At 40.2% G+C, this 26,999-nt stretch overlaps 1 protein-coding gene across 6 annotated transcripts in view; it reads right to left on the reverse strand.

Moving 5' to 3' along the window:
- The window catches only part of LOC140495845 (ecto-NOX disulfide-thiol exchanger 2-like), a 227,290-nt gene that overhangs the window by 173,874 nt on the left and 26,417 nt on the right, over positions 1-26,999 (reverse strand). For 5 of the 6 annotated variants that reach the window (XM_072595025.1, XM_072595024.1, XM_072595018.1 and 2 more), the window contains one exon: positions 25,336-25,494. The exons of the other annotated variant lie outside the window; for it this stretch is intronic. The gene's annotated coding sequence lies outside the window, so the exon portion shown is untranslated. The remainder of the gene's footprint in view (positions 1-25,335; positions 25,495-26,999) is intronic. 6 annotated transcript variants of the gene reach the window in all.

The raw sequence follows: 26,999 nt of genomic DNA on the forward strand, positions 1-26,999 counted from the left end.
ACATTTCGGGCATAAGCCCTTCTTCAGCACGCACTTTCTCCCTGTAATGAATCAAAGCCAATTATCTATGTTCTTACCCATTTATGCATGTTCATGACCTCCTGAAGACTCCTTGCATCATCCTTCCAATTTACATTTTCATCTAGTTTTATGTAAATCAACAAATTTGGGAATATTACAATTGGTCACCACCTCCAAATCATTTACATAACTCATGAACAGCAGGGGCCCTTTGTAGTTCCTGACTAATAACAGTCAGTAATCCGGTGAATAACTTTATTCCTAACCTGTGTTTTCTGTCTAATATCCTATTCCTAATCCATAGCAGAATATTATCCATGTTTAATCTGGGTAAGAATGACATGCTTCACTTTGGGAGGTCAAATTTTTAAGGAAAAGAATAAGGTTAATGGCAGGACCCTGTATAGCATTGACATACAGAGGGACTTTGGATTTCAACTTCATAGCACCCTGAAAGTGGCCTCACAAGTAGATAGGATGAGAAAGAAGTTGTATGGTATATTGGCTTTTATTGGTAGGGGAATGGAGTATAAGAGTCAGAATATCATGTTGTAGCTTTATACTACTTTAATGAGGCCACATTTACAGTATTATGTTCAATTGTGGTTGCGGCATTACAGAAAGGATGTGGAGACTTTGGAGAGGGTGCAGAAGAGGTTTACCAAGAAGCTGCCTGTATTAGAGGGTATAAGGAGCAGCTAGAAAAACCCAGGTTGTTTTGTCTATAGTGGTAGAGGCACTACAATTCCCAGAATTGAATGGCTAAAACTAGGAGATATGCATTTAAGGTGGGGGGCAGTTCGAAAGGAGATGTGAGGAGCAAATTCTTTTCTACATCAAAAACAGTAGGAGTCTGGAACATGCTGCCAAGGGTGCTTGTCGCTCCGTTCTCCCCTCCCCTCCCCCCTTTTTGTTGAAGCAAAACGCTCAGAAACACAAAATAATTTTACATCCTTCATCTTTATTCTGGGCCTTGGAGGTAAAGAGAACGATTGCCCATTTGCACAGAGACATGAGTTGACAGTCTTCTCTGGAAGAACAATTTCTCAATGAACTATATAGTCATTTTACAGTGAGGAGCATCCAGATGAGACAACATACATATTAATTGGGTGTCCATTACAATCAATGAGTATCAATAGTAAAGATTAAGCCATCTGGTGTTACACATTGAATAACTGGCTTCACAATGAATACTTTTCACCTTGTTAAACTGACCTCACATACTGAATGCTACCTCCTCTTGTTAAATGGCTCTACATAATGAATACTTTTCCATCTTGTTAACCCATTACCCTTACCCCAGCACCCCATTGTTAAATGCAAGTTCTTATCTGATCTGAATCAGCTGGACCTCTTGTTTCACAAAACTCAAAACTTCACTCTTTCCCTGCCTGCTTATACCCTATACACATGTTCATGCTGGTGAAGGCAGATATGATAGAGGCATTTAAGAAAATTTTAGATTAGCACATGAATATGCAAGGAATGGAGGGGCATTAGCACATGAAGGAAAGGCAGGCAGAAGGGATTAGTTTAATTTAGCAGTAGTGTTCAGTACAACATCACTGCCCATTCTTGTGCTGTACAGTTCTATGTTCTATGATCCCATTCTCCGATGTTCCACTTTTGTTTAGTGACCTATGTTGGACCTGACTGAAAAAATCTTCTGAAAATCCAAGTAGAGTACATCCACAGGTTCTCTTATCTCTGCTATAGCTAACATGCTGACAAAAATTTTGTCATTTGTTTTCCTTCATAAATCCATGCTAACTGCCCAATCATGGCATTTTTTCAATAACGGGTTATCAAATTGTATATTAAGGGATCCTGACATTTTTTCTACTGTTAATGTCAACATAACATTCTGTTTTCCCTCCTCTCTGAAACAGCGGTGGTATATTGGATCCTTTCCCAGAACCAAAAAAGTGTCTTTGGAAGATAACCAAAAGTGCATCCAAACTATATCCACTTCTTCAGATGTATAAAACTCCAATCCAGTTCATTTTTGAATACTTATGTCTTCAATAATAATTTCTTTCAGTTTCTCATTTTTATAATTCCCTATCATTTCTGGCAGATTTTCTGTATCCTCGGTAAAGATAAACTAAATAATGGTTTATTTTTTCTACTAATTCCCTGTCCGTCACTATAAATGCAACTATTACTATATTAAAACAAAATTTGACCTTACTCATCCTTTTTTTCATGTAAGCTTAAGAAGCTTTCACATTTCTTTTGCCCTTCAGTTTCTTTGTTATCCTTTGTTAGATTCTAAATTGCTCACTTACCTTAAAAATCCAATTTTGTGCAGCATTAGGAAGTGGAGGAATCAACGCTGCTCAAATGTCTTCCAGAAAGGTAAGAAGTTAGTGGTGGGTCAATATAAATGGAAGTCAGTTATACAAAAATGTTCAAGTTGACATTTATATGGAAGCATTAATGGGCACAATTTCTGTCACTGAGGAATTACTGTGTTAATTCATAATGGATTGGTTTTCTTGATGCAGTAATGAATTTAATCAGTTAAGAAGTGTTTGCTGAGTTAAAACACTTTTTTAATTGATCACAGTGTCACTGAAGCCATTATATCACTGGATTCTAATGAAAGCCCTGTATCATTCTCTCCCTTGACTCAGGCAATATCACTGACAAATAATTTATGAAGATTATACCTCAAATGTATTGTGCATATAATCAATCCAGTTAAAAGGGAACTGTTTAAGACAATAAATTATTTTATTGAAGAGCCTATACAAAAATCAATATGCATCCATAGCATTTCCACCTGGTTTGCACTATGTGCATGATGACACTTCCACATAAGACTTCGACCCGGATTTTTACAGCACATTAAAACTGGTAGATGTGCCCACATTCATGTCTCTTGACTGCTACGATCATCAGGAACCAACTTTACTTGCATGTTTGAGAGTGTGAGAGCGTGGGGGAAGAGAGTGTGTGTGTACGCACAGTGTGACATGAACCCAAGGTCCAAGTAGAGGCCATACCCATGGGTACCGAACTTTGTTATCAGCTTCTGCTCAGCCACACTGTGTTGTTACTTATCCCAAAGTCTGCCTTGGAGGATGGTCACCTGAAAGTCCAAGGCCAAATATTCCAGACTGCTGAAGTATTTGCCAAATGGTAGGGAACACGCTGGCTTGTGGTTGTGCGGTGTCCATTCACTGGTTGTTGTGGCATCTGCTCAGTCTTGCCAAAGTACCATGCCTCAGGGCATCCTTGTCTGCAGCGTGTCAGAGAGAGTTTAGATCAGAGTGGTACTGGAAAAGCACAACAGGTCAGGCAGCTTCCAAGGAGCAGGAAAATCGTTTCGGGCAAAAGCCCTTCACCAGGAATAGAGGCACCACCCTGGAGGCTTCCTGCCTCTATTCCTGATGAAGGGCTTTTGCCCAAAACGTCGATTTTCCTGCTCCTCAGATACTGCCTGACCTGCTGTGCTTTTCCAGCACCACTCTGATCTAAACTCTGGTTTCCAGCATCTGCAGTCCTCACTTTTGCATATGAGAGACACCACGTTGGCCAAGTCACATGAGTACTCGCCATGAACATGGTGGGAGGTGTTAACCATGTCGACACTCGTCAACGTCTTGCAGTGGCTGCTGTGGTAGGGTTGTACAATGTTGTCCTGAAGACTGCGCAGTTTGGTACAAATCATGATCTGTTTAAGGTTTGGTGGTTGTTTAAAAGGTGAGGAGTGGAGGCACGGGGAAGGTCTTGGCAAGGTGCTCATCACAAGCACTAACGCAGTGGCTGAGCAGAAGCTGACAGCAAACTTCAGTACCCATGAGAATCGCCTCAACTGGGAACTTGGGTTCATGTCACACTACAGGTGACCCACTGCACAAGTTTCTCACTCTCTTGCCCTCACCCATGCTCACTCTCTCTCTCTCTCTCACTCACGCCCTCTCTCGTCTGTGCCCACTCAGTCCCCCTCCACTGTGCCCACTCTCGCATGGTCTCTGTCTCACTCCTACATACTCTCACACCAACACACACACTGTCTCACATACACAACCAAGCTTTTACTTACACATACACACACACACAGACACACACACACACAGTCACTCCTACATGCGTGCACATATAAGCTTATGGGGCGAATTTGTTTTTGCAGAACTACATTTTATTTTGCTCAAAAAACTACATGAATCCATGTAAAACTCTAAAACTATGCACAGTTTGCCAGTCTGACTTAGCATTGGGAGACAGACTTCACACCTATTGTTTAAAAGTTAAAAACCACACAACACCAGGTTATAGTCCAGCCGGTTGATGAAGGAGCAGCGGTCCGAAAGCAAGTGCTTCCAATTAAACCTGTTGGACTATAACCTGGTGTTGTGTGATTTTTTTTAAACTTTGTACACCCCAGTCCAACACCGGCATCTCCATATCATTGTTTAAAAAGCTGAGTTAACTTTTTACTCTAGTGATGGAGAGGGATAAGTGTGTACTACAGGGCAAGAGTTATAGCTGGGGGCAGGGAAATTATGATGCGGTGAGGCATGACTTAGGATGTGTGGATTGGAAAAGTAGATTCCAAGGCAAGAGCGTAATTGATATGTGGAACTTGTTCAAGGAGCAACTATTGAGTGTCCTTGATAAATACGTACCTATCAGGCAGGGAGGAAAGGGTCGTGTGAGGGAGCCGTGGTTTAATAAGGAATTGGAATCCCTTGTTAAATGGAAGAGGGCGGCCTTTGTAAAGATGAGGCGTGAAGGTTCAATAGAGGCGATTGAGAGTTATAAGGTAGCCCAGAAGGACCTGAAGAGAGAGCTAAGAGCAGCAAGGAGGGGACATGAAAGGTCCTTAGTTGGTAGGATTAGGGAAAACCCTAAGGCTTTCTATAGGTATGTTAGGAATAAAAGAATGACTAGGGTAGGAATAGGTCCAATCAAGGATAGTAATGGGAAGTTGCGTGTGGAGGCTAAAGAGATTGGGAAGGCACTGAATGAATACTTTTCGTCAGTATTCACTCAGGAACAGGACATTGTTGTCGATATGAGTACTGAGGCATGAATAAGTAGAATGGATGGCTTTGAGATATGTAGAGAAGAGGTGTTGGAAATTCTGGCAAGGGTGAAAATAGATAAGTCCCCTGGGCCTGATGGCATTTATCCTAGGATTCTCTGGGAAGCAAGGGAGGAGATTGCAGAGCCATTGGCCTTGATTTTTGTGTCCTCTTTGTCGACAGGAGTAGTGCCAGAGGACTGGAGGCTAGCAAACGTGGTTCCCTTGTTCAAGAAGGGGAGTAGGGATAATCCTAGTAACTATAGGCCAGTGAGTCTCACTTCTGTTGTGGGCAAAGTCTTAGAGAAAATTGTAAGGGATAGGATTTATGAACATCTGGATAGGAATAATGTGATCAAGGATAGTCAGCATGGTTTTGTGAAGGGCAGGTCGTGCCTCACAAACCTTATTGAATTCTTTGAGAAGGTGACTAAGGAGGTAGATGAGGGGAAAGCGGTAGATGTGGTATATATGGATTTTAGTAAGGCGTTTAATAAAGTCCCCCATGGTAGGCTACTGCAGAAAATACAGAGATATGGCATTGAGGGTGAGTTGGAGGTTTGGATTAGGAATTGGCTCTCTGGAAGAAGACAGAGGGTAGTAGTTGATGGCAAAGGTTCATCTTGGAGTGCCGTCACTAGCGGTGTTCCGCAAGGATCTGTTTTGGGACCATTGCTGTTTGTCATTTTTATAAATGACCTGGAGGAAGGGTTAGAAGGTTGGGTGAGCAAGTTTGCGGATGATACGAAAGTCGGAGGAGTTGTAGACAGTGAGGAAGGATGTGGCAGGTTACAGCGGGATATAGAGAAGCTGCAGAGCTGGGCAGAAAGGTGGCAAATGGAGTTCAATGTAGCTAAGTGTGAGGTGATTCACTTTGGTAAGAGTAACAAAAAGATGGGGTACTGGGCTAATGGTCGGATACTTGGTAGTGTGAAAGAGCAGAGGGATCTTGGTGTCCATGTACACAGATCTCTGAAAGTTGCCACCCAGGTAAATAGTGCTCTGAAGAAGGCATATTGCGTACTGGCTTTTATTGGTAGAGGAATTGAGTTCCGGAGTCCTGAGGTCATGCTGCAGTTGTATAAGACTCTGGTGCGGCCGCATCTGGAATATTGTGTGCAGTTTTGGTCGCCATACTCTAGGAAGGATGTGGAGGCACTGGAACGGGTGCAGAGGAAGTTTACCAGGATGTTGCCTGGTATGGTAGGAAGATCCTATGAGGAAAGGCTGAGGCACTTGGGGTTGTTTTCATTGGAGAAAAGAAGGTTTAGGGGTGACTTGATAGAGGTGTACAAGATGATTAGGGGGTTAGATAGGGTTGACAGTGAGAACCTTTTTCCACGTATGGAGTCAGCTATTACAAGGGGGCATAGCTTTAAATTAAGGGGGGGTAGATATAGGACTGATGTTAGGGGTAGGTTCTTCACTCAGCGAGTCGTAAGTTCATGGAATGCCCTGCCAGTAGCAGTGGTGGACTCTCCCTCTTTATGGGTATTTAAGCGGGCATTGGATAGGTATATGGAGGATAGTGGGTTAGTGTAGGTTAGGTGGGCTTTGATCGGCGCAACATCGAGGGCCGAAGGGCCTGTACTGCGCTGTATTCTTCTATGTTCTATGAGAATGTAATTTAAAAGAAGTTCTGGGAATTACATATCAAAGAACAGAAACGAGCATATCCCATTATAAAAGTTTTAATCTAAGATTGTTTACTGGACTCCTTTGGTTATAAATTCTGTGAGCATGATCTTAACCTCCACAACCACCTGATGAAGGAGCGGCACTCCGAAAGCTAGTGTTTCCAAGTAAACTTGTTGGACATTGGGGCAGAGACAGCCTCACACTGGGCACCTCAACGCATCGACAACGCACCTATTGTTAAAGTTCACTTGAGAATGTAACTTGTTTTTAAAAAAAGTTCTGGGATTTACATATGAAAGAACTGAAACCAACATGGTAATTCTAAAAGATGAGAGACTTAATAAACAATCCAAGTCTTTTTCAATACATAATTTCAGTTGCATCACATTGTAAATATTTGCTCTAAATTCTATGTCATACAATGTTATACTCCACAACCACGTGATGAAGGAGCAGCGCTCCAAAAGCTAGTGTTTCCAAATCAACCCCCGATAGACCATAACCTGGTGTTGTGAGATTTTTAACTGTCGGACTATAACCAGCTGTGTGATTTTAAACTCAGTTGTAAGTGTTTTACTAAAAGTCATACTAAAGGATCACACAGTTGGGCATAGCTAAGTCACAGAAATCAGCAAAGAGAAGGAAGGCCTTGAGTAAGTGCAAACAATGTGTACGGCAGTGATCTGGATCAACATACAGGGTGAACTGAACAGATAAAGGATTTATTACATGGCTTGTTGTGTTTAAAAGAAACCTGAGAGACTTTGTTGGAGGTTGGCCTTAGACTGACAAAGCAGACCCTGCTTGTGGTGCTCAAATAAATTAAAGTTGCTTGTACTTAGGAGACAGAACTGTGCTGGCAGGGCTGGAGAACTAAAGTTACTCAGCTATATCAGACCCCTTGAAGCAAGTAGCAAAACAGGTCACCTGAAAGGAGGGCTGGTCAGGAAATCAAGACCACATAGGTGGTCATACAAGATATTTTCAAGACAGAAGTCAGAAAGCAAAGCATAGAATTGAATTTGTTAAAGGAAGATTACATAAGCTGATGTGACTTTTGCAGTGTACAAGTTTCGAAGCATCTCTGTTTGTCTTAATTTCCTTTTCTGGAAGATAACCAGCCAAAAAATTAAGGATAAGAAATGTAAATAAAAATAAATGAACAAAGACAAACATACACAAGTAGATTCCTATAGAAACACACTTTTAAAAAATAAATTTCAAATGAAGGGAAATGTGTTAGCTCAAGAGCACAATTGAATTTGGAATAACTTTAAGGTGTGAAATGTCAAAAGGAATTTAATAAAATTACTTTTGGAAAATGTAACTAGATAAGTGTAAAGAATGAACATGCAAGAGATGTTTGTCCTGGAATCAAGCAGAAATGTTTGATCTCTTTTTCAAAGAATGTTATAAGATTATATTGTAAGTTAGAGAAGATTCTCTTGGAATTATCTATGAGACAACAGTAATAATGATCTTCCTTTGCTCGAAGGCAGAATGGAAATAAAAAATATGTTTTGGTCAAGAGCGTCAGCGGTGGAGATGTGGATACTTGTGGATGTGGTGCTCAAACATGTTGCTTTGTCCTGGATGGTCTCAAGCGACTTGAGTGTAATTAGAGACTGCATCCATCCAGTCAAGTGGGGAGCATTCCATCTCACCCCTGACTCGAATCTTGTAGATGGTGGACAGGCTTTAGGGAATCAGGAAACAAGTTACTTGCTGCAGTACTGCTAGCCTCTGACCTGAACTTTTAGTAACATATTTATATGGCAAGTTCAGTTGAATTTCTGGTCAATGATAATCCCTCAGATGTTGATAAAGGGGGATTTAGTAATGGTAACACCATTGAATGTCAAGGGTGGTGGTTAGATTGTCTCTTATTACAGATCATTGCCTGACATTTGTGGCATGAATGGGACTTGCCACTTGCCAGCTCAAGCCTGGATATTGTCCAGGTATTGTTATATTAGAACATGGTCTGCTGCAGTATCTGAGGAGTCATGAATGTGCAACCATCAGCGAACGTCCCCATATCTGACCTTATGATGGAAGGAAGTCATTGATGAAGCAGTCGAAGATGGTTGGGCATGGGGCACTACCTTGATGTGTCCTGAAAACTGAGAAGACTGACTGCCAGCTACAACTATCTTGTGTGAGGTGGTGACTCCAACCAAGTTCAATTCGAATGCAATTCATGAAGTCCTTTAGGACATCCGATAAGTGAAAGACACCACAAATAGAATCATAGAACGTTTACAGCCTGAACACTATGTGTATTCAAGGTGAGGCTCAGTGAATGCATAGAACATGTTACACACCAAAGCAACAAACTTGGGCGTTGGCTGATGTCGCCAGACAATGATACAATACTACCACTTAAGCAAAGGAACCATGGAATTAGAGATCAAATACAGAGATACATCATGAATTAGGATCGTCTCCCAAATTTTGGTTATCATTCAAAACTGGTATTGGTTCTATACTTAACATTGTTTCACTGTACCAGAAGTGAGAATAATTATAGGGTATGAGCAGGCAGGGAAAGAGTGAAGTTCTGAATTTTGTGAAATAAGAGGTTCAGCTGAGCATGACTCAGATCAGATAAGAACTTGCAGTTAACAATGGGGTGCTGAAGGCAAGGGTAATGGGTGAACAAGGTGGAAAAGCATTCATTATGTTGAGCCATTTAACAAGATGAGATAGATTCAGTATGTAACGTCAGTTAACAAGGTGAAAAGTATTCATTATATTAAGCTAGTTATACACTGTAACAGCAGATGGCTTAATCTTTACAATTGATACTTGCTGATTGTAATGGTCACCCAATTTATATGTATGTTGTCTCATCTGAATGCTCCTCCCTGTAAAATGACTATGCAGTTCAAAGTTTGTGAGAAGATTTATAGCTTGGGTGCTCGTTGTGGTGGTTCTGTTCGCTGAGCTGGGAATTTGTGTTGCAGACGTTTCGTCCCCTGTCTAGGTGACATCCTCAGTGCTTGGGAGCCTCCTCTGAAGCGCTTCTGTGATCTTTCCTCCGGCATTTAAATCTGCTACTTCCGGTTGTCAGTTCCAGCTGTCCGCTGCAATGGCCGGTATATTGGATCCAGGTTGATGTGCTTGTTGATTGAATCAGTGGATGAGTGCCATGCCTCTAAGAATTCCCTGGCTATTCTCTGAATCCACTGATTCAATCAACAAACACATCGACCTGGACCCAATATACTGGCCACAGCATGGACAGCTGGAACTGACAACTAGAAGCGACAGATTCAAACCAACATAAATGCCGGAGGAAAGATCACAGAAGCGTTTCACAGGAAGCACTGCGGATGTCACCTAGACAAGGGACGAAACGTCTGCAACACTATGCAGTTCATTCAGAAATTGTTGTTCCAGAGAAAACCATCAACTCATGTCTCTGTGCATATGGGCGATCATTCTCTCTCCCTCCAGGGCCCAGAATAAAGATGAAGGAGGTAAAAAAAAAAAAGGGGGGGGGGAGGGAGAACGGGACAACAATGGAAGGACACACAAGTGATAAGAATTATGGGATACAGAGAATGTGGGGCCAAAACACATGAGACAAAAGCACATATTGCTGGGTCAACCTCTACAGATGTCACAGCCAAGTAGCTTTACAACCCTTGGCTCTATCCCTGGCCATTATCTATAGATGACAGAGTATAGAGAAAAAGGGCAACATCAGTTGCCAGGCCTCAGGAGAAGGGGTTGAATAAGAGTTAAGCAAATTCAATTAGCTCAGGGTTAAACAGATATACACTGTTTCAGACAGAAGTCAAAAGTCAGAACTCAAGGATGACAGACATACAGAAAAAGTACAGGCAGTTGGAGACAGCTAGTCCACAAGATTCGTAAAGATAAGGCTGGCCTTGAGTAAACGCAAACAATATCTCACGTATGTACCTTGTGAAATCAGTAAACTAACACTGACATCTGCAATATATGGTGACAACTGATCTACGAATTTAAGTGTGATTTGTGTCTAAAACCTAGAAACTTGAGAGACTTTATAGAGTTTAACCTTAGAGTGATAAGACTGACTCACCTTGCATTCACTCAAAGAAACAATTGATGCCTGTATCTAAGAGTCCAGATAATTTGTCAAGTTGAATGACAAAACTTAGTGCCAAGTTTAAACAGACATTATTTCTGCTGCAAAGGTGCAAACTCAGAATGTGGGAGCTTTGACTCTTTATAGAAGTCGTGAATGCTCATGAAGGGCAGATAGGGTCTGTAGAACTGTGAGGTTATGTAAGTAATTAGCCATTTAAAGTTGGAGGGAGCCACATGCTTATGTCTGAGAGAGTTAAGAAAAGATCTTCTCAACGAGTTTCAATAGCTGTTGCTTTGACATTGAGTGCCAAACATTTAAGAGGACAACAGAGATCAACTCCAATGCAAACAAGGTAAATATTTCAAACAACCCATCTCAGCAACCCAGCTATATTTAGGGGCAGCTGGTTTTACCTCATCCCACAGCCTCCCATCCTTTCTCCCAGAATGAAGATCCCTGCTGGTCTAGTGGTTAGGATTTGGCACTTTCGCCACCACAGCCTGAGTTCGATTCCTGGTCAGGGAATCAGGATTTAAAGAGGATAGCTTGTTGGTCTAGGGGTACGATTGTCACTTAGGGGTCCTAGGTTCAAATCTTGGACGAATCTTTATTTCTACATTTTGGAAAGGTAAATCAGGGCAGGACTTATACACATGATAGTAAGGCCCTGGAAAGTGTTGCTGAACAAAGAGACCTTGAAGTGCAAATTCATAGTTCCTTGAAAGTGGAGTCCCAGGTAGATAGGACAGTGGAGAAGGCATTTGGTATGCTTTCCTTTATTAGTCAGTGCATTGAGTACAGAAGTTGGAAGATCATGTTGTGGCTGTACAGGGCATTCGTTAGGTCACTATTGGAATAGTGCATGCAGTTCTGGTCTCTCTCCAAAGGAAGGATGTTGAGAAACTTGAAAGGGTTGAGAAAGGATTTCCAAGGATGTTGCCAGGATTGGAGGGCTTGAGCTATAGGGAGAGACTGAATAGGCTGGGGCTATTTTCCCTGGAGCATCAGAGGTTCAGGGGTGACTTTATTAGAGGTTTATAAAATCATGAGGGGCATGGTCAGGGCAAATAGACAAGGTCTTTCCCCGGAGCGGAGGAAGTGGAGGAGGCTTGTACAATTACAACATTTAAAACACATCTGGATAGGTATATGAGTAGGAAGGGTTTAGAGGGACATAGGCCAAATGCTGGCAAATGGGAAATGGATTAACTTAGGATATCTGGTTGTCCTGGACAAGTTGGACCAAAGGTCCTATTTCTATGTTGTGCAACTCCACGTCTCTATTTGGAGCACTTTCTTCCCAGAAGGTAGTCAGTGCAGACAAGATACTGCCTAGCTTGGCACACCCACCTAAAGAGTGAAAATCCAAGCTTGTGCAGCATGTAATATCAGAATCAGTAACAGCAAAATCCTCAACAATCGACAATGCAGCTGTGACTGGTTCTTTCCTTCCTAGGGTAGAAATAGTCGAATATGAAGGCAAAAACAACAGAATCTTCTAACTTTGGGGAGTTGGGAGAGAGAGAAAAAAAAAGTGAGAAGTGCTACTCATTGACCAACATCATTTTTTCTTTGGTTAGAATTAAATACAGTTTGATCTATGTACATAACTACATTAATTGATTCATATCTGAAAGAAGTTGAGGACCTTGTTATTGTGCACAAACATGTCTTTACATTTAAAATTAAATGTAAATAGCAGAAAATTAGCAAGATCACTTCTTCCACTGGCAAGTTAGACCCAGATGGATTTATAACTGATAAGGTGGAAGCAGCTAGAAATCCTAAGTCACTTCCTTAATTGAAGGAAGGGGAAATAAAATCAGAAAGTTAAAAATCACACAACACCAGGTTATAGTCCAACAGGTTTATTTGGAAGCACATTGGAAATAAAATCAGAAAAGTACCATCAGGCTTTCTGATGCAGAGTCTCGATGCTATCTAACACCAACATGGATAGCCAGTCCCTATTATTAAATCGAGTTACATGATATGGTTGCTCTTAAACATAATACCTGAGTATGTGAAATTATTTTTAATCATTGACAGGATGTGGACAATGCTGGCTAGGGCAGTGTTTACCATCCATCCTAATTGCCCTTTCTAAAGTAGTGGTGAGCTACCACTAGGGTAAACACATCTAAGTATGGTTAGGAAGTTTGGGGATTTTAATGTAGTGACAGTAAATGAATGGCAATCTAGCTCCAATCAGCATGATCTGCAGCTTGGATGGGAAACTTGTAGATAGTAATGAACTTTTGTCCTTCGAGGTGGTTCATGTTACAGGCATCAAATTGTATTTGGCCATGGCCATAGTCTTATTGCAGGTAGGAAGTACAATTTAGATTTTAGCACCTTTGTGAATTTACTGGTGTGCAAACATGCAAATCAAATGTACATTAAAACAGTGCTATCGAATTTAAAAACTGTGGTAGTTTATACAGTTATTGATGTACGATTACAATGCAAGTCAGGCAAAGATAAATCTCTGAATAAGCAAGTGAAACTGTCAGAACAAATGCGTGACAATGGACATTAATTTATCAAACCAGCCTAATTTTGACAAATCCTTGCATTACGACAATATGAAATCATACACCATTCCAGAGGTTTCAGACCACAATTACATACTTTGAAAATCATGACAACTGGATTTTGTGCGGAAAAACAGAAATACCTGACTAGTTTTTAAATTAAAAAAGTCAGTAATATCACAAATGGAATGTACAAATCTGATGCTACTATGATCTTTAAATTAAAGAAATGGATGAATGAGAAATGCGAAGATAACAGTCTGGGTTTAAATAATGTCTAAAATGATTCACAAGAAGATACAATCATCAAACTAATTTCTGTCATACCTTGCCTTCTTATAAACAACAAGTGCCCAAAAACTAATATTACAAGAAAGGTCACTGCACCCCAAAAATTGTGATAATCATTTTTAAATCTTGACCAGTCACCAGGTTCCCATGAGTGGATTGACATTGCAACACGGAATATTTAATCATTTAACATCTGCATGTTTACATGGTATTTTACATGGTATTTACACGTGAAACTTGAATTTGCATACAGTGAATTGTTATGCAAACAGAGACAAACTATGTCAAAGCAGTTGCTTAAATACATTAAAGATATCTAAGGACTTTATGACTTCAAATCTACCAATAATTTTGACAAAATGTGCCAGTCTTTTAACCAGGAGTAAAATATTCTGCACACATGTACAATTATTCTCCATTGCAAGGCCAACTTATAATACATAGAACATTACAGCACAGTACAGGCCCTTCAGCCCTTGATGTTGCGCTGCCCTGTCATACTAATCTGAAGCCTTTCTCACCTACACTATTCCATGTACATCCATATGCCTGTCCAATGAAGACTTAAATGCACTTAAACTTGGTGAATCTACTACCGTTGCAGGCGAAGCATTCCATACCCTTACTACTCTCTGAGTAAAGTAACTACCTCTGACATCTGTCTTATACCTATCTCCCCTCACTTTAAAGTTGTGTCCCCTCGTGTTTGCCGTCTCCATACTTGGAAAAAGGCTCTCCCTGTCCATCCAATCTAACCCTCTGATTATCTTGTATGTCTCTATTAAGCCACCTCTCAACCTTCTTCTCTCTAACGAGGCCCTCAGCCTTTCCATACCAGGCAACATCCTAGTAAATCTCCTCTGCACCCTTTCCAAAGCTTCCATATCCTTCTTATAATGTGGTGACCAGAACTGTACACAATACTCCAAGTGTGGCCATACCAGAGCTTTGTACAGCTGCAGCATAACCTCCTGGTTCCGGAACTCAATCCCTCTATTAATAAAGGCCAAAACACTGTATGCCTTCTAACAACCCTGTCATGATCTTAAATCCATGATCTTCAACATGTTGATTTTAATTAATTGGTCAAGCGCAGACTTGTTAACAATTGATCTCACCACCGGCTCACTTTCCACACTGGTGCACAGGTTGATCATCATCCGACTGCAGTGCTTATACTTTCAGAAGCCACAAGGCTAGAGCAAAGTGCACGCTCTTCACAGCTATTGCTAGTTTGTTGCATTGTTTTTCAGTTTTGGTTACAACTGTCATGGCAGGGTAAAGAAAATTTTGGGGTGGCAACATGAAAAGGAACAGGAAATATACTAAGATCTGACATGTAAGGCCAGTATTTGATAGTATTAGCAACACAGACATGATGGACTGAAAATCCTCCAATGTGGACTCTCTGCAAGAACAGTTCTGTTCTTTCCCCATAGATCTGCAGCTTTTCTCTTTTATCTGTTATCTTATAGATCTGTGCAGGACAAAGAAAAATTACAGGGAATGCTGCTGTGTCCACATATAAGCAACATAAGTCGATCAGGGATCCCGGAAACAAACTGCAACCAAGTAGCAGGAACTTTCTGTGCTTCTGCTCTTGCAAACACCAAGAAACATTCTGGATGCCCTAGAAGCACAGATCCAGAGGCAAATCTGCAGCATGACCAGCAGAAGAGTGACGTCCTGAACAACAACGTGAAGCAAAAATGATGAGTCTGGACTATCTAAAAAGAAAGCAAAATTGCACAACTTCCATGTGGAATGGAAAAATAAATTTCTTTTCAAAGAAAAGTATTTTCCTTATCATTAAAATAGGTTGATGAGTAACATTGGAGAATTTGGAACAACACTACACAGTGCTGCATAGTGAATCCAAGGATAGTTTTCCCTTTGACAACATGGGACAAAGAATCTGAACAAGCTGAAGGTTGCTTGGAAAGCTCAACAATAATTTCCTATTTAAACCAGCAGAAATAAGCAAGGCCTGCAACAAAGTATCATTTTACATTTGCCATGGTCTGGCAAAATGCAAACAATCATTCACAGTTGGTAAAAGTAATTGAAAAAGCAACGATGGTGTTCCCTGACACTCTATTCAGAGACTTGAACAAAGAAGAAATCGTAACAGCAATCCATGTTGTCCTCATCCCTCCCTTCCCCCACTCAAAGCAAAATGCTCAGTTACACAGTATAGTTTTACCTCCATCTTTATTCCGGGCCCTGGAGGGAGAGAGAAAGATCGCCCATGTGCATAGAGACATGAGTTTTCAGTCTTTCTCTGGAACAGCAATTTCTTAAGGAATTATATAGTCACTTACAGGGACGAGCATCCAGATGAGACAACATACATATTGATTCGGTGACCATTACAATCAGTGAGTGTCAATAGTAAGGATTAAGCTATCTTCTGTTACACAATGAATAACTGGCTTCACATAATGAAGGCTTTTCACCTTGTTAACTGACATTACATACTGAATGTTTCCTCCTCTTGTTAAATGGCTCTACATAATGAATGCTTTTCCACCTTGTTAACCCATGACCCTTACCTCCAGCACCCCATTGTTAACTGCAAGTATTTATCTGATTTGAGTCATGCTCAGCTGAACCACTTGTTTCACAAAACTCAAAACTTCACTCTTTCCCTGCCTGCTCATACCCTATACATATTCTCATCCAGACCACAGAAACAAGATGCGTGGAATCTTTGACCAAAGACATCTAATAGTAAATATAGCAAGACCTGAAGGACTCTGAATGCATTACACTGCAGTTCAATGAATCCATCAACATGACTGACGCAACCCAGCTGATTATTATGTCCTAACCAGTTGCACAAAAACAACTAGAGGATCTTATCCTTTTGTCCTTTCAAGGAGAGACAAAGAGTGAGGGTATTGACAGTGAATTCAAAAGGTACATGCTTGAGAAAATAAAAACCATAATAAATCAAAAAAACTGATTTCCATCACAGCTATATACCAGCCATGCTTGGCACACTCATTCTGTGTATGTATTGTCTCTTGTTCAGCTTCCTCCAAGACCAGGAGCCTTTAATTGGACTTTGATTAACTTTTATCTTAAATTTACTTTTATTGTCAGTCATGACTTTAATTAGGACCTCTCTTATTAATACAGGTGCCATGGTAGAGCGACTTAGAACACTTTTCTTTTTTTTTGCAAACTTAGACATGACAATAAATTCTAAATATGAGCCTTGTTGCATTTAGCAGAAAATATCCTAATATTCCCTCATTTATCAATTACCACTATATAATCCACCTGCAAGTGGATTAGTAATGCTATGGACTCTTTTCACAGAATGAAAGTTGTTGCTAAGATTCTAAAATCAATTTGACCAAAATCAGTACAGCAATGTTAAATCTTCAGGTCACATAATCCTCTTTGAGAATGGTAAAAGGCAACTGCAATTTTGTACTCAGATTGGAAACTTGTCCTTCTGTCTCTTTCAGGAACATGTGAACACTCCGCCAAGCAATACGATCATGTTTAACCTCATCTTGGCCTGGATCCACTTTCCCCACAACCCTTCAACCAGTTACTAATTAAAAATCTGTCCATCTCCACCTTAAATTTGCTCCATGTTCCAGCATCCATCACACACTGGGTAGCAAATTCCTGATTCATGACACTTCGAGAAATGTAATTTCTCCTCATTCCTAATTTAAATCTGCTACCATTATCCTAAAACTATGATCTCTCATTCTAGGTTGACACACACAAGGAAATATTGCCTCTACATTTACTTTGTCAATCCCTGGTGGCATCTTATATATTTTAATTAGATATCTTGTCATTCTTCTAAGCTCCAGACAGTAAAGGCCTAAAGTACTCAATCTCTCTTCACAAGATAAACCCCTCACCTCTGGGATCAAATCTAGTTAGTCGCCTCTGAACGGCCTAAAACGTAACTCCATCTCTCCTGAAGTAACAGGACCCAAATTGAACATATTCCTCCAGGTGCAGTGTCACCAATGCCTTGTGCAGTTGCAGCAACACTTCACTACTTTTATACTCCAGTCCTATAGCAATAAATGCCAAAATTCAATTTGCCTTCATCATTACCTGCTATACCTTCACACAAGCCTTCTGCAATTCATGCATGACATATCCAGGTGCCTCAGCTCTGAAGTTTCTCTCCATTTAGATAATAAATTGCCTTACTATTCTTCCAACCAAAATGGATAAACTCACACTTTAATCTCCATCTGTCAAGTTTTAGCCCAGTCACCGAACCTATCCATATCTATTTGTAAACTTATTTCTTTCTTATAATTTAATTACCTAGTATAACCTTCAAATTTGACTGTAATAGATTCTATTCCAACATCCAAGTCATTAATATAAATTGCAAATAGTTGGGGCCCAAAGACCAAAACCTGTGGCACCCCACTAGTTATATCATCAGCCAGAAAAAAGATCCATTTATCTCTATCTCCTGCTTTCTGTTGGTTATCCAATCTTCCATACAAGCCAACAAATTACCCCTAACTCTGATCTGATCTTGTATATTAATCTTTTGTGTAAAATCTTATCAAATGCCTTCTAGTAATCCAGGTGTACCATATGTACAGGAACTCTCTCAAATTAGTGTCAGCACTGAAATCATTATCATTCAGAGTTCTTGAAGAGAATTTTCTTGGAATCAACCCCACCATTTGAAGCAAAGGGAATTTAGCAAACACAATTTGTCCAGGAAGACACCCCTGCTCTGAATTCCAAGTGTAGTCTGACCATTAGTTGATAGAAGATTAGCAAAATTTCTTAGCTCTTCTACTGTACTGGAGAAAGGAATTATTGTGCTGGATTTGCATATATTATACACACACACACATAAACATTATTATATATATACACACACAAAACATACACACACACACACACACACACACACACACACATTCATACATACATACACACACATATACGCACAGACATAAACCTGTGCCATTCCTTTTATCATTTGCAAATGACACCACCCCCCCCCAAACCACATGCACCACGTTTTTTCCTTATCTGCATTTAAAATAATTTTTACAATTACTTGTCCATTCTGCAAGTTTAATGTTCAATTAAACAGCAGGCAATCACAAATTATTCCAGTTGAGTAGATCAGGTAACAAATCAACTGAAATGGATTCACATTAGCAAAAGCTTGAATTCTTTGTCTAGTCAGTTCCAAGCAGCCAGACCTAAATAGTAAGCACCATGCTGTTGTGGTAGCAGACCCAGATCTCCAGGTTAAAATCCCATTTGCTCTAGCTGATTTTTAAGACAAAAAGTATAGTGATGGCCAAGTGTTTAAGACAATGGATTGAAAATGCTAATTGGGGTAACCTTGCATAGGTTTGAGTCTGGGTAATGTCCCCAACTCCGGGCCAGAAGACATATGGTCTATGGCACACATCTCTAGAGCATGTGTGACTTTAACATAAGAAATAGAAGCAGAAACAGGCCATTCAGTCCATTGAGACCCACCCATCACCCTGTATTTCCCATGGCTAATCCACCTCGTCTGGACTTCATAAGCAATTTAGCATGGTCAATTCACCTAACCCGCACACCTTTGCACTGTGGAACTGGAACAGAGAGGAAACCCACGCAGACACTGAGAACGTGCAAACTCCACACAGACACTCGCTGGAGGGGATCGAACCCGGGTCCCGAATACTGAGGGACAACAGTACTAACCATTGAGCCACTATGTCTGATATGTTTCTCAACCACATTCTCCTGCCTTCTCCGGTTACCCTTAATTCATCTACCAGTCAACAACCTATCACTGTCTTAAATACAACGACCTGACCTCCATGAACCTCTTTGGTAATGAGCTCCACGAATTAACCACAATCTGACTGAAGAAATCCCTCCTCATCGCAGTTCTAAAGAGTCGTACCTTCACTCAGAGACTGTGCCGCCAATTCTCTTGAAGTTCTGGTATGCTCGTGTCTTCCACAGGGAAGACTGATGCAAAGTACCTATTCAGTTCCTCTGCCATTTCTTTGCTCACCATTACTATGTCTCCAATCTTTTCCAGTGATCCAATGTCCATTTTTGCCTCGCTCTCTCACTTTTTTAGGTAACAAAAAGTCTTGAAAAATTATTTTCTATTATTAGCTAGTTCACTATTTTCATCTTCTGCCATTTTTGCTTTTCAAGTTATCCTCTGCTGTTTTTAAAAGGTTTCCCACTCACCTTCGCCACATTCTATAGTTTTTTTTCTTTTGCTTTTATGCTTTCCCTGACTTAACTTGCAGCTGTGGTTGCCTCATTCTCCCCTTAGTCTGCTGCTTCTTCCTCCAGATGAATTTCTGCTGTGCTGCCAGAATTTTAAAAACCCTGCCATTGCTGCTCCACTATTTTCCCTGCTGAGTTCCCTTTCCAATCAACTCTGGCCAGTTCCTTCCTCACGTCTTTGGAGTTACATTTACTCAATTCTAATACTGTTACAGCTGATTCCAGCTTATCTCTCTCAACTTGCAGGATTAATTGTATTATAGTCATTGCCCCCAAGGGGTTCCTTCACCTTAAGCTCCCTAATAAAGTCTGCCTCATTACACAGCACCAAATCCAGAACTGCCTATTCCCCAGTGGGCTATACCACAAGCTGTTCCAAAAGAAAAACAATCTTGTAGACATTCCACAAATTCCTTTTGTTGAGATCCACTAACTACCTGATTTTCCCAGTCAACTAGCAAACTGAAGTGCTGCATAATTGTAACTGTATCGTTCTTACATGCCTTTCCTATCTCTTGATTCTGCCCCACATCCTGAATGCAGTAGAGGAGGCTTGTTCACAACTCCCATCAGGGTATTTGTTTTTCTTTTGTGATTCCTCAATTCTTCCCATACAGATTCCATGTCTTACAATGCTATATCACTTCTTGCTATCGATTTAATCTCATTTCTTGCTAACAAGGCAACTATGCCCCCTCTATCCATCTGCCTGTCATGACTTGATTTGAGCACTTTTCAGCACTTGGGTGATGTTCTGTATCTCATTAACATCCAAAGGTGGTCAACCAAATTATTCCTGGACATTACCCATCATTTCTCTCTGTTTGAGATATGAATACTACCTATTGTCTTTTCAAGTTTCGTAACTGGCGATTTTCAATTATGTACACAGACACTTAAAGTCAAGCAGCTGAGCTTAAACATTGCCAGTCCATAAGGTTGGTCAATTATTTATTTATTTTTTAACAGGCTAAATGCATAATTGTAATTTGTACCACATGCATAAAAAAAGTCAAAAGCAAACAACAATAAACTATGCCAGGCATTCTAAACTCCATTTTGTATTGCATTACACTAATTTGTTTAGGGAGAATAGCAGATGAGCTTTCTGCAGGATAAATGATGGCATTAATTGCTAAGATAAAACGCAATTCACATCTGCATATTGAGACAAAAAGAACTAAAATTTTCTGGAAAAAAACCCTTATTTTCAACTATTTAACCACTAATTCTTTAGACAGTCATAGGTGTGGCTATGTTCGCCAAACTGGGAGGTTGATTTGCAGATGTTTTGTTCCCTGTCTAGGTGACAATCTTCAGTGCTTTGGAGCCTCATGTAAAAGGGCTGCTGTACTGTGTCTTCTGGAATTTATTTAGTTCCATTCCTGCTGATTCTGGTTGGTCGTTGTAGTAACTGGTATATTGTTGATAGAGTCTGAGGATGAGTGCTATGCTTCTAGACATTCTTTGGCTGTCCTCTGTTTTGCTTGTCTTATGATCATTGTGTTGTCCCAGTCAAACTTGTAATCCTGGTCATCTGTGTGTATGGCTACTAAAGACAGCTGGTCATGGAGTTAACTGGCTCGTTACTGTTCATGGATATGAATTGCTAGCTGTCTGCCAGTTTGTCCTATTTAGTGTTTCGTGCAGTCTTTGCATGGAATCTTATAAATTATGTTTGTCTGGCACATGATGGGTATAGGGTCTTTTGTTTTAGTGAGTTGTTGTCTGAGCTTCGCTGTCGGTCTATGGGAGGTCATGAATCCTATTGCTTGGAGAAGTCTGGCTGTCAGTTCCAAGATGTTTTTTATATAAGGTAGTGTGGCTAGCGAGTTAAGTTGTTGCATGTCCTCATCACATCCAGCAATGAGAATCGATTGTTGGCTGCGTCCTCTCTCATAAATCTGATCCCTGTGAGCGTCTGTTGACAATCAGGTTGTGTTCATGATTTCTATGCTCGTAATGATAACACAACTGGCGTCGACATATCTGATTCAAAGTTTGGGATAGATTTGTGAGAAGGCTGATTGTTCCAGGCTTTGCAAAACTATTTCTGCTATGAGCCCAGAGATGGGTCAGCCCATAGGACAAGCTAAACAGAGGTCCGTGACTACCTGGTCAGGTCCACACCCCCCTACAACCCACCCTCCCATCCTGGCACCTTCCCCTGCCACTGCAGGAATTGCAAAACCTGCGCCCACACTTTCTCCCTCACCTCCATGCAAGGCCCTAAAGGAGCCTTCCACATCCAAAGTTTTACCTGCACATCCACCCATATAATATATTGATTCCGTTGCTCCCGATGCGGTCTCCTCTACATTGGGGAGACTGGACGCCTCCGAGCAGAGCGCTATAGGGAACATCTCTGGGACACCCGCATCAATCAACCACACCTCCCTGTGGCCCAACATTTCAACTCCCCCTCCCACTCTGCCAAGGACATGGAGGTCCTGGGCCTCCTTCACCGCCGTTCCCTCACCACCAGACGCCTGGAGGAAGAACGCCTCATGTTCCGCCTCAGAACATTTCAACCCCAGGGCATCAATGTGGACTTCACCAGTTTCCTCATTTCCCCTTCCCCCACCTCACCCCAGTTCCAAACTTCCAGCTCAGCACTGTCCCCATGACTTGTCCTACCTGCCTATCTTCTTTTCCACCTATCCACTCCACCCTCCTCCCTGACCTATCACTTTCATTGCCTCCCCCACTCACCTCTTGTACTCTATGCTACTTTCTCTCCACCCCCACCCTCCTCCAGCTTATCTCTCCACCCTTCAGGCTCTCTGCTGTTATTCCTGATGAAGGGCTTTTGCCCGAAACGTCGATTTTACTGCTCCTCAGATGCTGCCTGAACTGCTGTGCTCTTCCAGCACCACTAATCCACAAGCTAAACAGAGGACAGCCAAAGAATTTCTAGAAGCATGGCACTCATCCATGGACTCCATCAACAAGCACACAGAGTTATACGCAATATACTGGCCACTACAACGAACAGCCAGAACCAGCAGGAACAGAACCAAATATGTTCTAGAAGACAGTACAGCAGCACTTCACAGGAGGTTCCAAAGCACTGAAGATGTCACCTAGACAGGGGATGAAGCGTCTGCAAATCAACCTCTCAGCTCAGCAAACGTACCCACAACTATGACAGCCAGCACCCGAGCTACAAATCTTTTAAGCAAACCTTGAATCCTTCAAACTGTTAAGTTGAAAACAATATATCAATCAAGTATGCAGCATACAGGAAAAATGTATATCCAGGTACTTGGGCCATAGAATCTCTATTGTTGTAAAGATTAGTTTTTAATGTACCTTTACCATAACCCATGAATGAATAAAAAATTATAAAGTAATTTTGCATAAGAAACAAATGACCAATTGGGTTTTAACAATTCTTCACATTAATTTTGCTTACGTATCAATTTCAGTAGCCATTACTGTATAGATAAAGATTATGCACAAAACAGCAAATATCCTTAAAAGACTCATACTTCTTCCTCGGGTAATACAATATGATTTTGTTACATACACATATGGCTATGCCAATTTCTCATTTCACGACTGTGTCATAATGTCATAGATTTCACTGTAGGTTCGCGTTACTGAGTTCAAAGCACTACAGACTATTTTTCAGCTATATATTCAAGTTTCCTTTCAGATTGCATTCACTTAAGTGACAAGGTGGTGTTTTGCATAAAATCTTAGCCATAGCAAAACTAATACGAAACAATACAAACAATTGTTATAATTCCAGTTAAATGGTACTACAGGTACACAATACTTTATCCGAAATTCTGAAATCCGAAAAACTCTGAAATTTTTCTCATGAAGTTCTTTTCTCCAAAACAAGGTTGTTTGGCGTACAAAGAGTTAACCCCTCCACACCCACTCGACCCATATCACTCAGATGTGACGTGACGGCCTGGCCCAGCGCTGGCAGGCATCAATTTTGTCTCAGCACTCGTAGTACTCAGGAGTTGCATCCGATGCTTGGTAATTGTTTTATTTCACCATGAAACTATCACTTATACCAAAATCCAAAAAATTCTGAAATCTGAAAACCAGCTGGCCCAGAGGGCTTTAGATAAAGGATTGTGTACCTGAACATGTCCTAGAATGAACCTGCCTTGATAGTTCATACGTTTTATTTTAATTTCAGTTAAAGTGGTGGATGGGCACTGAAACATTTTTACGTAAGGTTTCAGTCATTCCTTCATGATAAAAAAATAAGTTTATTAGACAAAAAAAAGCTAAACTGCACTAAGACAGAGATTTTAACACAAGCAGCAACGATTCAATATATTTCTCAACACCATCTGTTACAGAATCTCAAATCCAAGATACGTTATACTTCTTTGTCAACCCTACGTTTCTGCTTAATTGATTTCTGCCAGTTTCTTCTCAGTGGACTACTTAGACAATTTTGCGATTTCTTTCAGAGTCTGTGGGCATGAGCCTTCACAGTTCTGGGTTCCTAAACCCCTCTAAATCTCAACTCCCTCAAGTCATTCTCTAAAACCCACAAGTCTGAACAAAGCTTTTGTTCATCTGTCTAATATCTCTGTTAATCAGAAAAATACTCCTGTCAACAGTAGGTTTTGGCAACCTTAGAAAGTACTGTATAAACAAAGTTGTGGTCACTATTTCAGGTATTTTGTTTCCATCCAACAGTGAACGATTTCCAGTTAGTAACATCACAACTGATTTTCCAAACTAAACAGATGTTCAAGACCACTCTCCACACGGTGTACTTCAATTCAGACTTAAAACATGCTTGTGTCAAAAATTGAACTATTAATCAGTGAGAAGGAACATCTGGGGAATTTTCTGGGAAAATTAAGTATTTGATGTAGGATGGCACATTGCAACAAGTAATTAACCCTATCAAATGGGCAACATTGCACTTATTTTGTGGCAAGCGGCAAACAATTCAATACTTGACAAATATCAATCAGCAAGGCCTGAAATGGAAAAGCAACATCGTCTACTGTATAGTATTTGCTTTCAAATGCATCAAAGGTCTGTTTAGTACCTGGTAAGACAATTATTACAGAGTGCAGATGGTCTGTGTAAGTTTATAACTTTTAGGGAAGGACTGTTTATGAATGGTGTAAGCTCTTTAGAGAATCTTAGCCATTAGTTACACATTTCTAAAGCAAATGCTTTCTGATCAGATTTTTAAAAACATGATAGGAAATTTAGTCATTTATACCTGTGAAAGTATGACAATTCAACACTTTCTTTGTTGGATCTTCAAAATCCTACAAACAACAGGCACTTGGTTAATCTTAAAGAAAGAAGCAGACCAAATTCAATGCAGCCAGTCCAGTGGCCATTTATCTACTGCGGCCAGAAGAGCAGAGAGGTGAAGTATTGTGTGGGGGTAATTCATCTCCTGATTTCTCAGAATTTGTCACCATTTAAAAAGCAGTGTGACGATCAGTGTTATTCAGAGCAACAATAAGAATACTCACCACTTGCATGGGTGAGTATGACTTCAAAAACACTCAAACAACAGCCTCCTGGATCAGTACTCCGTCCACAACTTTAAGCATTCACGATACATAAGGTGCACAATAACAATCCAAAATGGCTGTTTCAACAGCACATTTAAATCCCTCAACCTCGATGACCTGGAAAAACAAAACAGGCACAAGATCACCACCACCAAGTTCTTCTCCAAGTCACGTAGCACCGATTCAAAACTATACACCGTTCCCTCATTAAACTTACATTAAAACTTTTGGATCAGAACAAGGTCATATTACAATGCTTTGAGATTTTTTCACTGCAGAGAAAAAAGGTTTATGTAAACTGAATACAAAGTAAATTTACATAGCTGCAATACCAGCAATGTAAATTTATTTTACTCTTTTCTACTGCCATCCTCAAGTGGATGTAAAATATCCCACGACTATTTGAATAGGTGATTTCTCAATAGTATCCCAGATAATACTTCCAAGCATCATCATCAAAAGCCAGATTACTTGATTTTTTAAAAATTTGTGTGCCACACTGCTGTATTTTAATGGTCCTTCATTGGCTGTAAAATATTATGCAATATTTCGAAATGTCAAAGTCTAATTAAATGTAGGTTTTATAAACATTTTGTTCCAATTTTACAAGTGCTTTTTTTAAATTTGTGAATCAGACTTCAAATGTTTTGTACACCTTTGTTTTCTAATTCACTGACAGATCTCATAAGAACAATTCTGATGCACAGATTTATGGTACTTGTCAAACAGCAAGGACTCTGACGAGTTACTGTGAGAGACACCGCGAGAGAGTTACTGCTATTTTACACAAAACGAAATGAGACATCAATGAAAAAAAAGGCAAACATTTATGATGTTCTGGATTCATCTAACCAGCATTTGGAACCAAAGTTGTCTTTCCCACCCAGACATTTTCCCTAAAGCCATTACAGAGTCTTTTCCTCGCCAGTATCTCCATCACTATTGATACACTTCACATGTTGTATCAAATGTACCTGTTCAATTGGAATAATTTACACTTGTAACAAAACAGAACAATACTCCATAACCAGAAAAGAACTTCTAAAAACAAACCTGCAGATGCTGAACCCAAAACATTTTCTTTGCTTTTTCTCCATGGGTCCAACCAGACCTGCTGAATTTCTCCAGCAATTTTTGACAGGACTTCTACAATATGTTGTGAAACTTTGAGTCAGTTGAAATGTTGTGCTTACATAAATTACGTATTTGAATTCCCAATAAAAATGAACAGGAATTGTAATGTACAGTTTGCAGCATTACAAATTGTAATGTACAGTTTGTAATCAGTTTGCAGCTTTTGAACTATAGTGAAATCATTCAACTGTATTTAAAATAACTTAAAAGATTTACCTTGATTGTCAAATATTTATGGTTGAGGCTTCACAACTGATTTGCTTTATGAAAAATGTTCTTCTCATTAGGAAAGAATTAACAAATTATCTTCCAAAGAATTGCCACAATATCATCCCCTAAGTTTCCCCTGTAAAGACTGATACTACTTTCAGGATAATTGTCTTCCCCCACCACAGAATTGACCCTTTATAACTACCAAATGAGACTGTGATTTCCTAGCAGTTCACTGATCATCTAAAGTGATGCACGCTTCAACAATGCAGTCCTTA

This window comes from Chiloscyllium punctatum, chromosome 25, assembly GCF_047496795.1.
Source record: "Chiloscyllium punctatum isolate Juve2018m chromosome 25, sChiPun1.3, whole genome shotgun sequence".
NCBI lineage: Eukaryota > Metazoa > Chordata > Chondrichthyes > Orectolobiformes > Hemiscylliidae > Chiloscyllium > Chiloscyllium punctatum.